Consider the following 11,818-nt stretch of genomic DNA (forward strand, 5'->3'; position numbering starts at 1 on the left):
CTATTTTAGACCTTTTACATGCTTACACTATTTCTAAACCACAGACATGGGACACACATTTGCATTTACTATAGTTTGCATATAACAATACACCACACACATCTACAAAGAAAGCACCGTTTGAAGTGATTTATGGTTATAGATTGTCTACACCTGTTGCATCTTTATCAAATAGAATTCAGAGTGTTGATGATATTGCTAATATGCACGCTACTATTTTTGATGAGGTTAAAGACATGATTGCCAAAGCCTAGCAATCGTATACAAAACAAGCCAATAAGAAAAGACAGGCCATGAATTTCAAAGTTGATGACTATGTTTGGTTGAGAATAGAAAAACGTAGATTACAAAGTATAGATAAACACCCAGTTGTGAAATTAGCACCCCGGGGGTATGATGCCAGGAGGCATACTTCACGGTGGATTCCATGAGGTTTTACGGTGGATTCCGTAAACTTTGTTGACCGGGGCTCATACACAAAGTGGATTCTTTGTGCGAGAAGTTGATGGGGATGCCTATCCTTTTCGGGCGTTTCACTAATTTAGTGTGCACATGGGTGATTCCATAGCAGGTGGTTTCGCAAAATACATATTAAATTAATAAACATTTATGAGTTTAGAGTGCGCACTCGTAATAAATTAAGGTTAGGATTGATTTCTAACCAGTTGATTTATTTATGTAGTTGAAGACTGCTAGGTATTCACTTTTGTCGGTCTAATTGTATTATTTTACTAACGATTGTGAATGCTTTAGTTGATGTATAGAGATAGCAGCAGTGGTGGAGGAAAGAATTGGAGGATAGAGTGTATTCGAGTTATCACTTATATTTTAATGGGTGCATACCTTAGGCATGGTGTCTATATTTTGTCGCGCCTATTTATTGAGGCGTTGGATATTTATTTATTATTTTGTATGCGTATGGACGCACGATTATGATATTTGTATTTGGACATTGTATTGGGTATGCTTGACTCTTTGGGCGCCCATCCATTAGCTTTATTTCTATTTTTGTGCTAAAGCAAACTCAAAATCCAAAAGCATGCTATTTTGTAATTTGGGCTATTATTTGAGCTTGAAGATGATTAATACATAAAATACATGCTTTCTGGAGCGCTCACACAAGGGATGGGGAAGATTACACCCAATTGGTCTCTTGTTCATGTCGTGCGTGCTTTCTACGTTGAGTTTTGTGCAAAAAGTACATTTCTTTTGTTCTTGGGGACCTTCCGGCATTCACTACGTGAGCATACAACATCCGATCTGCGCACCAGAATATACACGTAGAGAGAGAGAGAGAGAGAGAGAGAGAGAGAGAGAGAGAGAGAGAGAGAGAGAGAGAGAGAGAAGGTTGTGGTGGCAATTGTGGAGGTGGTGGGGATAATGGTAGTGGTGGTGGAGGTGGCAACAATATTGGTGGCAGTAGAGATGGTGGTAGTAGTGGTGGAGGTAGCCATGGTGGTGGTGATAGCAATGGAAGAAATGACGATGGCGGTGGTGGTGGAGGTAAAAAAAAATCAAGGGGTGGAATAAGTGCACTATGTGGAACAAGAAATGGAGGTTGCCCAGAAAAGCTCGCTCAAAAAGCTTGCTTCTTGCATGCTTTCACTTTAGGCAGCTTCATTCTATCATGAAGAATCTTCTTCAACTGGGTATTGAGTTTCAGGATAATTTGCATCCTTTGTTTTTGCTTGGCACTTTACCTGAGTCTTGGGACACTATGATTTGTACCAACAAACTTGATGGGATGAAATTGAAAGATGTAGAGAGTAGTCTTTTGATTGAAGAAATAACAGGAAAAACAATGATGCTTTCTGCAGTTCACATACTTTATTTGTTAGAGGTGTAAGAACTGGCAAGAAAGATAATGATCGCCATGGGAAGGACTCTCAAAAGTCCTTGTCTAAGTCACTTGGATGCAACAAGTCCCGTGGACGTAAGTCTAATCTTACATACCATTATTGTGGAAAAGCAGGACACATACGGTCGTAGTGCCATAAGATGCGCAATGATAAGCACAAAGAAAAGGGGAAAGAAAAAGTGCAGGAGAAATCTAATGATTGCAGCATTATACTTGCAAAGTCCAGTGTAAAGATTGAGGAGATAAATGTCATGCAACCTTAGGAGTCCGATGGTGGCTACATCTTAGTAGCCTCTTCATGTGATGCCTCTCAACTGACAGAGGCTTAGTCTATACATGTACAATGTTGGCTCTTGGATTGGGGTGCATCTTTTCATATGACCCCCTACCATGAGTGGTTTCATACCTATCACAGTGTATCTAGTACTATGTGCTTAGGTGATGATCGGTCTCTTGCTATTGTTGGCATTGATGATGTCACTCTAAAATTTCCCTCTAGTAGCACTTTTGTTTTGTGCATAATATACATCATGCACCCGCATTGACTAAAAGCCTTATGTTTGTTGGGCAGCTTGATGATACAGGTTATCACATATGCTTTGGTGAGTCTATATGGAAGATAACTTGTGGTAGGCTTGTTCTTTGTTGCAAGAGGTGCCAAGTCTAGCGGTCTCTACCCCTTGGTTGTATCTAGTACTATTGACCATGTTTTTTTAGTGGGTTCTATCCTACATGTATCTCCTTGGGCATGCTCATATTAAGCATATGTCGCTTAAGAAAATAAAAATGCTTAGTGCTTTGCAGTATCTTCTGCCTTTTGACTACTAGCTTTTTGAGTTATGTGATCATTGTTTATATGGCAGGCAGACTAGGAATTCACATAAAAAGTCTAGCATTCCACACATGGGTGAGCCTTTGGCTCTTGTGCATTTAGATGTATGTGGATCCATGCCCTGTCAGTTATTAGGGGATGTGAAGTACTTTGTCACATTTATTGACGATTATTCACGTAAGGTTTGGGCTTATTCCATAAAGTAGAAATTTGATGTCTTGGTCGTCTTTCAGCATTGGCTTACTCTCGTCGAGAATCAATCTAGGCATAGGTTGAAATGCCTAAGGACCGATAACGGGGGTGAGTACCTCTCACGTGCCTTTGAGCAATTTTGTGACAAGTGGGGTATTAAGTATCAGTTAACTGCCTAAAAGTGTAAAATGCATTTTCCTTGGCTATGGAGATGCAGGTGAGATGGGATATCATCTTTGGGATCTGCAAGCGTGAAAAGTGATCTGCAACCACATGATGATTTATTCCATGAGGACAAAATGCATATGCAACCTGAGAAAGTTGTTGAGATACACATGGTTATTTTTTAGGAGGAGCCTCCTACTCCCACATAGCCAGCTAGATAGCCTGTACCACTAGTAGCCAATCCTCATGGTTAGGATGTTAGACAAGATGTAACACAGGCAACACATCTTGCATTGAGGCGTTCTACTAGAAATAGAAAATCTCTCGACTACTATGAGCCCTATATAAATTATGTCTTGGTTACAGATGTAGGAAAGTCATTTCACTTATGATGAGGCTATGCGCAAGGGTGACAGTCACTCATGGGAGAGGGCTATGCAGTTTGAGATTGACTTGTTGCATAAGAATTATAAATGGGATTTGGTTTTCTTGCCTAGTGGCAAGCGGGCTTTGCCTTGCAAGTGGGTGTACAAGTTGAAAAGTACCCCTGGACACCCTAGGCCGGCATACAAGGCCAGATTGGTAGCAAAGGGTTTTAAGAAGGAGCTTGGTGTTGACTTTGATGAGGTATTCTCTCCTATGGTTAAGATGACTACCCTACGCTTAGTCTTGGCTTTGGTTGCACAACTTGACTTAGACTTGAGTTGGATGTCAAGATTTCTTACTTGCATGATGAGATATACATAGAGCAGCCTAAGGGCTCTTTGTAGAGCCTGGAAAGGAACACCTAGTGTGTAGATTAAGGAAGAGTCTTTATGGCTTGAAGCAGGCACCTAGGGAATGGTACCACAAATTTGATGCATTCATGCAGTCATATGCTATAGCCATAGTGCTATGGATCCATGCTTGTACACGAAGAACTCTCGTGATGGTTCATTACTGATTTTGGTACTCTATGTGGATGACATGCTTTTAGTAGGGAAAGCTCATGATGAGCTAGATGCTCTTAAGGCTCAGCTCAAGAAGAGCTTTGAGATGAAAGATCTGGGATAGGTCTCTCATATACTTGGTATGTGCATTACGTGCGACAAGTCTCAGGGACTACTCTATCTTTCATAGAAGGGGTATATCCATAAAGTCCTTGAGCGCTTTCGTATGTAGGATGTGAAGCCTATTGGCTATCCATTGTCTTCTCAGGTGAATGTATCATAGGCCGATTGTTTGCAGATAGATGAGTAGAGGGCCGAGATGGCCAAGATTCCCTATGCATTCGTAGTGTGTAGTCTTATGTATGCCATGATAGGCACCCATCCAGATATTGCATTTGGAGTTGGTGTTGTGGCACGTTATATGGCTATACTTGGCAAGAGGCATTGGGATGCCATGAAGGATATCATGAGGTACTTGAGGTTACCACTCATATGTGCATATGTTATGGAAGCTATGATATAGGTTTCGTGGGATACACTGACTCTGATTATGTAGGACATGCAAATAGTAGGAAGTTCACTTTTGTTGGAGGTGCTATTTCATGGATGTCCAAGGTGCAGAAATTCACAGCCCTTTCTACTACACAGAGGCCGTGTATATTGCAGCCACATTGAGGCTTGCAAAGAGGCCATTTAGTTGGGCCGTTTGGTTGTTGACCTTGGTATTGCAGATGCTATCCCTACACTGCATTTGGACTCTATGAGTTCTATCTAGTTAGCTAAGAATCCGATCTTCCATGCGAAGACGAAACACATTGAGATGATGTATCACTTCATTCATGAGGTCATTGAGGATAGGTCTATTGACCTTGTCAAGTTCTCAATTGACCAGAATCTTGCAAACTTGCTCGCAAAAAGCATCTCTGCAGAGCACTTTGCCTTCCTTAGGAGGTCGATGGGCATTGGATGAGATGACATCTTTCCTCATCCTGTTGTATCTATGTATATGTTGTACTATCTTTTTTTTTTCTTTTCACTCCTCACTAAGGTTGATTTACCTTTAAGTGGGAGGTTGTTTTGGGAGGGGGGGTAAAGGCGCCTCTACCTAGCTGCCCATGTATTACTACACTCACAGTACCCATGTTTGCACACTGTAGGTGGCGGGTGCCCATCACTATCACTTCATTCTTTATTCTTTCAGTGACATTTGAATAAAGGGAAGGTTGGTCACACATTGTGACTGTTGGAGTTTCCACATTGTGTGTGTCTCTCTTTCTTGCTCTTGCTCCCGCTTGGGCTTCCACTTCAAGGCTTACCTCCCTTCACATGCCACACTATGTATCATTATACAAGATCTTGAGATTGTCAATCTTGATGAGGTCTTCATGATCACAAAATTTGGTTCTCCCTAAAAAAAGACATGAATCTAGCAAATGGTGGAGAATTGTCCATGCTAGTGAACGAGTTAAGAAAGGGGTTATAGTTGAAGCATCAAAAGAGGTAAGAGAAATGTGGGAATTGAAGTGTGAAGTGTGCGAATAAGAGGCATGTGAACTTAAATAGAGAGTTTGAGATAATTGAGGAGATAATGGTACATTCAAACACGACATTTGAAATAATTATTTGAAATACATAAAAATTAAAAAGTACACAACATAATAAAATAATAGTGTAAGAAAAACAAGATGTATGATTTCTATATTAAGATTCTATCATCAAATTGTATTGAATCTCAACTCCATGCAAAGCCATAGTTATAAAGAGGGTCACCTTTTTTGTATCCACCAGAAAGATAAAACAATCAATTCCTACACTCATTAGAGTTAGATGTCCATGTATACCTTAATAAGATTTAATATGTGCTCATTGAGACATTGTCTACCAACCCATTTCTTTATCATGGATAATGGAAGCACTGTACAATGAAGAATGTGCAATCAAGTAATGAAATATAATGCTAGTGCTAGGAAGCCCACATGAATACATATCCCCTCTATATGCATTATCCACCTTATCCCAACCTTCTCCAAAAAAGGATGTGAAGAACTCTGCACCTATAACTTTGCAAATAAACATAGAAGGACATAGAGGCGGATTATTAGCCTTGAAAATATGCATGAAAACATGAATTGGTACAAATCAAGATATCCCATAGCTGTTGAAGCTTTGGAGAATTGCATGGAGCTATAAATGCCATTCAAAATCTTTGTTGTTAGCAACTACAATGACCACAATCGATCAAGGGTGGGCAACTCAAGGGAGTCAAATGATGGGCAAGAAAGGATGTGCTAGTGTAGTAATGGCTCTACACATGCATGTAGCTAGGTTGGTAATGTGTGAAACTTGCTCAATGGGTTGTCTCTAGCTATATGGCCATTGTTAGTCACCATCTGATGTTGAAACTGGGACTTACTAGGTAAATGTGCTATTCATAAATACATTCTCCTCATATGAGGGTCTAATAAAGATAGAGCTAGCAATTACCTACATAACATGAGGGGAGGAGCATTGATTTTCAATAGGTTAGAGCTTTTGCTAAGAAATAATAACCCTCCTCTAGTAGTTGTGATTGACCATGCTTGTTCATACAATGTCATTGCATAATCAATCTTATGTATATATATAATGGGTTGTGTAAAGGATTTAGAAACCCTTTTTTATTACTTAAAGCAACTTACAAAGAGTTATGCATATGCAAAAATTGATTGGTATGTAATTTATTCTATAGTAAGAAAATAATAATGAGAAGCTATTGGATGTCATCATTCTTGATTGACAAGCTAGTATCCCTCTATACAGTTTATGCACATGAGATTGAACTTTTTCATATATAAGTGTGTGAGAGGTTTTGTTGGATGAGAAACTTAGAGAGAGAGAGAGGGGGGGGGGGGAGGTAAAAGGCCAAAATGACTTATGAGCATAAAGCACAACTAGAGTGGTATCTTGTCAGAGCACAACTATAAAGAGAGAGAGAGAGAGAGAGAGAGTGTGTGTGGCATACATATATGTGTAAGTCTCTAAGAGAGACAGAGTGCATTGCATACACACATGGGGCATGAGTGCATGTGAGAGGTGGAATGTGGACGATGGAGTGCACATTATGGAGAATAGTCACATGGATACCTCAAATCTTTGTAGCATATAGATAGCATGAGAGGAGAAAAAGAGATGAATAGTTTAGGACGGCCGGGTCATAGTCCACTAGCATGTCAAATGGTGACATCGAGACTGAGTGAAGGCTCCCCAAGGCAAAAAGCAAGGGCATCTTGGGCTAAAAAATGAATATGAAGTGGAAAGAAAATGTTTTGGGTGGTGTCGTCCAAAGGAAGCGACGAGGGGTGACTTTTGAGGGGGCTTGTCGTCTCCACTTCCACGAGACAGGAAGAGAGAGAGGCGCAGGAAGGGCTCAGAAGGAGGCGAGCAAGGGCTCTCTCTCTCTCTCTCTGTGTCTGTGTGTCTGTCTGTGCGGAGCTGGAGCTGTGAGTCTCTCTCTCTCTCTCTCTCTCTCTCATTGCAGCATTCCACCAGCCTCTCTCTCTCTCTCTCTCTGTGTAGCTGGAGCTGTGAATCTCTCTCTCTTATTGCAGCATTCCACCAGCCTCTCTGTCTCTCTCTCACTCATATACTACACGGCATGATGTTGACGATGATGGGTGCCGCTGCCCTCGTGCTCCTGTGCGCCATCCATGTCGCCCGGAGCTCCGATGGCGACCCCCTCCAGGACGTGTGCGTCGGCGACCTCGCCTCCGGCCTCCGCGTGAACGGCCTCCTCTGCAAGGACCCCGCCCTGCTGGACGCCCACGACTTCGTGTTCCATGGCCTGAGAGGCCTGGGCGCGCCCAATGCCTCGGCGGCCTCCCCCACGGGCGTGACCCGCACTCTGGCCACGGCCCTCGAGTTCCCCGCCCTCAACACCCAGGGCGCCTCCCTTGTCCGCGTGGACTTCGAGCCCGGCGGTGTGAACCCTCCCCACATCCACCCGCGTGCCTCCGAGATCGGCTTCGTCGCGCAAGGCACCTTCTATTCTGGATTTGTCACCTCCACCAACCAACTCTTTGCCCAAATCCTCCACCAAGGGGATATCATGCTCTTCCCTAGGGGCCTTGTCCACTTCCAACTTAATCTAAGCCCTGGCCGCGGTGTCCTACTTGGCTTCCTCAACAGCCAAAACCCAGGCATTGTTTCCCTCCCTACCACCCTCTTTGGTACCGACATCAACGACAATGTGCTCCGCACTGCATTTCAAATGAGTGAAGATGAGGTCAAGTCCCTCAAGGCTAAGTTCCAAAAACCCAAGCCTCACTAATGGGCTCAAATCCCTAAACTTTGCTCCAAATTCTTTCAATATCCTCTTACTACCAACTTGTTGATTTCTAGCAGTACGAACTTCCTTAAGATCTCGCGTGAACCCTTCAAATCCCAATGTTATTCTATGTATATTGTCCATGTTATATTAGCACACACAATGTTGCACATGCTCAGTTAATTAACATTACTTGAAAGAGTGGCTTGTGAAATCATTTGAACCTATTCAAAGCCATATTTAAGTGATGATACAACCCATCATGAAAGCATGCCTTCTTGCACCATATTAACTAATTAAAAGGGCAAGAGCGGCTTACATAATATAGAAATAAATGTAATCCACGTTCTTATGTATTCTTTATGCAAGGAAGCAAAATCAAGTTATGACATGACAATGAGGTTTCAACATCTCTTTATCTCTTATAGGTGCAAGAGTTTTACTTAAAATCTCACTAAGGAATGCGATACAAGAAACTTCATTTTTCTCTTATTTGGCTTTGAAATGAATAATTTTGACCTATTCTATTGTTTTCATGTATACTAATTTAAAAAAACAAAATATAGTCTTGCAAGCACTAAGGCCATGCCCAACTCACATGGCTAAGGAGCAAAAAATAAAAGGCTTTATTTTTCTAACATATATATTAATACTACTCATAAGAAAGAACTAAAGGATATGAAAAGCAAAATGATAAACTCAGTGTCAATTGTCTAAGCTAGTTCAAGGTATTTAATAGACCAAGTGGGGCATAATATTCATGCTTTGTCGAATATAGTCAATGGGTCGTGTGCAAAATGAGTGGAAACACATAGCTTGAATGTAAGGATGCACGTCCCCTCCCCCCCCCAAGCATACATTAGAACCAATGGCATTGAAAGAGGCTTACATGCTGCTATACCATACTTGGATAACATATCCAAGCTATACTGCCTTTGGGTTAGCCATATACCATTATCATATTTCCACCTCAACACCAAGAAAGTACCTTAGTTCACCCAAATCCTTTATTTCAAACTTCTTCATAAAAAATTCATTGACTTCAATAATCTCACTATCACTGTCACTTATAATAATCAAGTCATCCACATAGATGACTATGATAACCAAACTTGAATCTCCATTTCTCACATAAAGTGAGTGATTAACATCAAAAACATAAAAGCTAATATTGACAAGATACTCTTTAATCTTGTTGGACCATGCTCTGGGTGCTTGCTTAAGTCCATCGAGTATCTTCTTTAATATGCATACATAGGTGGGAAGCTCTATATTCTTATAACTTGTTGGCTGCTCCATATATACCTCTTCTTGCAATTCACCATGCAAGAAGGCATTCTTTATATTCATTTGCTATAAACTCAGATCTTTGCCTACTGCCAAAGCAATCACACATCTAATAGTTGCCATTCTAGCAACTGGACTAAATATCTCTTTATAATCTATGCCATATGTTTGAGCATTTTGTAACCGGCCTAGCCTTATACCTACTAACATTTGCCTTTCTAGCAATTGGATTAAATATCTCTTCATAATCTATGCCATATGTTTAAGCATTTTGTAACCAGCCTAGCCTTATACCTACTAACATTTACAATCTTGTAGACCCACTTAGAGTCAATAGCTTTCTTACCCTTAGGCAATGGTACTAGATCCCAAGTCTTATTGGTTTCACTAGTCCACTAAGACTATGTGATTTTTGCTTTTCTTTTCGTACATAACTATCATGATGATGATTATCATCCAATGCATCACCATTAGATGCATACCAATTGCTCATCTCATAAAAAATAACATCATTGCTCACTCTAAACTCACTACGACTAGGTTATAATAACAATACCCTTTTTGCTCTTAGGAGTATCCAATAAAAATATATTTTTCAGTCTTTGGATAAAGCTTCTTTCATAACTCATCTGACACATGAACATATGCAGTACAACCAAATACTTTCAAGTGTAATACATCAGACTTCTTGCTTGTAAAGCATTCTTTGGGAGTCATCCTATGAACTATAACTATGGTAGTATAAATAGCTTTAGAATAGAAGTGTTTTGAAAAACACTTTTCAACCATCAATGCTTGTATAACTTCTGCAATATGTCTATTTTTTCTTTTTGTAACCCCATTTTGTTGTGGGATATACCTGTAAGTAAACTGACTCTTTATTCCATGAGACCTCAAGAAGTCATTGAACTTATTAGAAAGGTACTCTCCCCCTCCATTTGACCTCAAATACTTAACTTTCAAGCATGTTTTTATTTGAACAACAGCCTTGAAAGTTTTAAAGTGCTCTTACTCTTTTTCTTCATGAAATACACCCATAGATTTCTTAAACAATCATCAATAAACACAATAAAATATCTATTGCCTCCAAGAGATATGTTTTTGTAGACCCCCAAGTATCTATATGCACAACATCAAGTATATATTTTTGCTCATATCTCTATCATAGGAAAAAGTTTGTCTTGCTTGCTTATCAAACTAATATACTTCACACACTTTATGAAATTCTGCAACTCTAAAAGTAGACAACCTTGAACCAACCCTTTGAACTACATTAAATATACGTTTGTTTCATATTTCAATGTGTGCAACCACTCCTTTACCTTTAGCATACATAGTAGCATTCATAGCAAGAACTCTAGTATCTAAAGTGAACATGCGGCCAACTCTACTTCCTTTTGCAACCAACCTACACTTATAATTAAAGTCTTCTATAAAAACAACCTTTTGCATTAAATTGAGCTTGTATCCCTTGCTCTACTATTTGACCAACAGACACTAAATTATTTGTGATGGATAGCACATGTAATTCATTCGATAGAGTCTTTGTTTGACCATCATGCAAGGAAAAGGGATCTTTTCCAATATGTAATGTTGGGTGGTTGGTTATATGATTAGATGTGTAGGAATCAACATACTATACATTATCACGTGTCCCCTTTCCTATCACTACAAGGGAATGGGGCAATAGCGACGCCGATTAGCGACGACGGATATCGGCGTCGCTATAGGCGTCGCTATATGCGTCGCAATTGGCGTCGCTATATACGTCGCAAATGCGACGCATATAGCGACGCCAATTGCGACGCCGCAGGGAAAAAAAGCGCGGTTGAAACCAGAGCGCCGTTTTCATTTTGTTTTCTTCGCCTTTTGAGAGCGAGAGCGAGGGAGAGAGCGAGGGAGAGAGCCAAGGCTTTGTGAGAGAAGAGGAGGAAGAGACTTGCCGCCGCCGCCGCCGCTGCCACCGCCACCGTCGTTGTTCGTGAAGGAGAGGAGGAGCCCTCGTTGCAAAGAGAAGCCGCCCACGCTCGCCATATCTCATTGGTGAGTCTCCCTCTCTCTTTCTTTTACTTGTTGAAGGTTTAAATCGTTCTCTTTTGTTTGTTTAGGAGAGGAAATGAAAGAGAAGGAGAGGGAGAGGGAGAGAGAGGGAGAGAAAGAGAGGGAGAGTGCATTCTCTCTCTCTCTCCCTTTTGCTTGTTTAATGTTTAAATTACTTTCTTCTTTGCTTGTTTAGGAGAGGAAACGAGAGA

General features: G+C 40.7%; 1 pseudogene across 1 annotated transcript; it reads left to right on the forward strand.

Annotated features, from left to right (window-relative positions):
• Nucleotides 1-7,258: 7,258 nt before the first annotated feature.
• On the forward strand, nt 7,259-8,679 carry LOC148037390 (germin-like protein subfamily 2 member 1 pseudogene; annotated as a pseudogene). The gene is made up of 2 exons (XR_015690643.1): nt 7,259-7,455; nt 7,564-8,679. The product of XR_015690643.1 is annotated as a germin-like protein subfamily 2 member 1 pseudogene (transcript).
• The last annotated feature ends 3,139 nt before the right edge of the window (nt 8,680-11,818 follow it).

This window comes from Lygodium microphyllum, chromosome 4 (genome assembly GCF_053477565.2).
Source record: "Lygodium microphyllum isolate KBCC chromosome 4, Lygodium_microphyllum_v1.1.10, whole genome shotgun sequence".
In the NCBI taxonomy this organism is placed as follows: domain Eukaryota; kingdom Viridiplantae; phylum Streptophyta; class Polypodiopsida; order Schizaeales; family Lygodiaceae; genus Lygodium; species Lygodium microphyllum.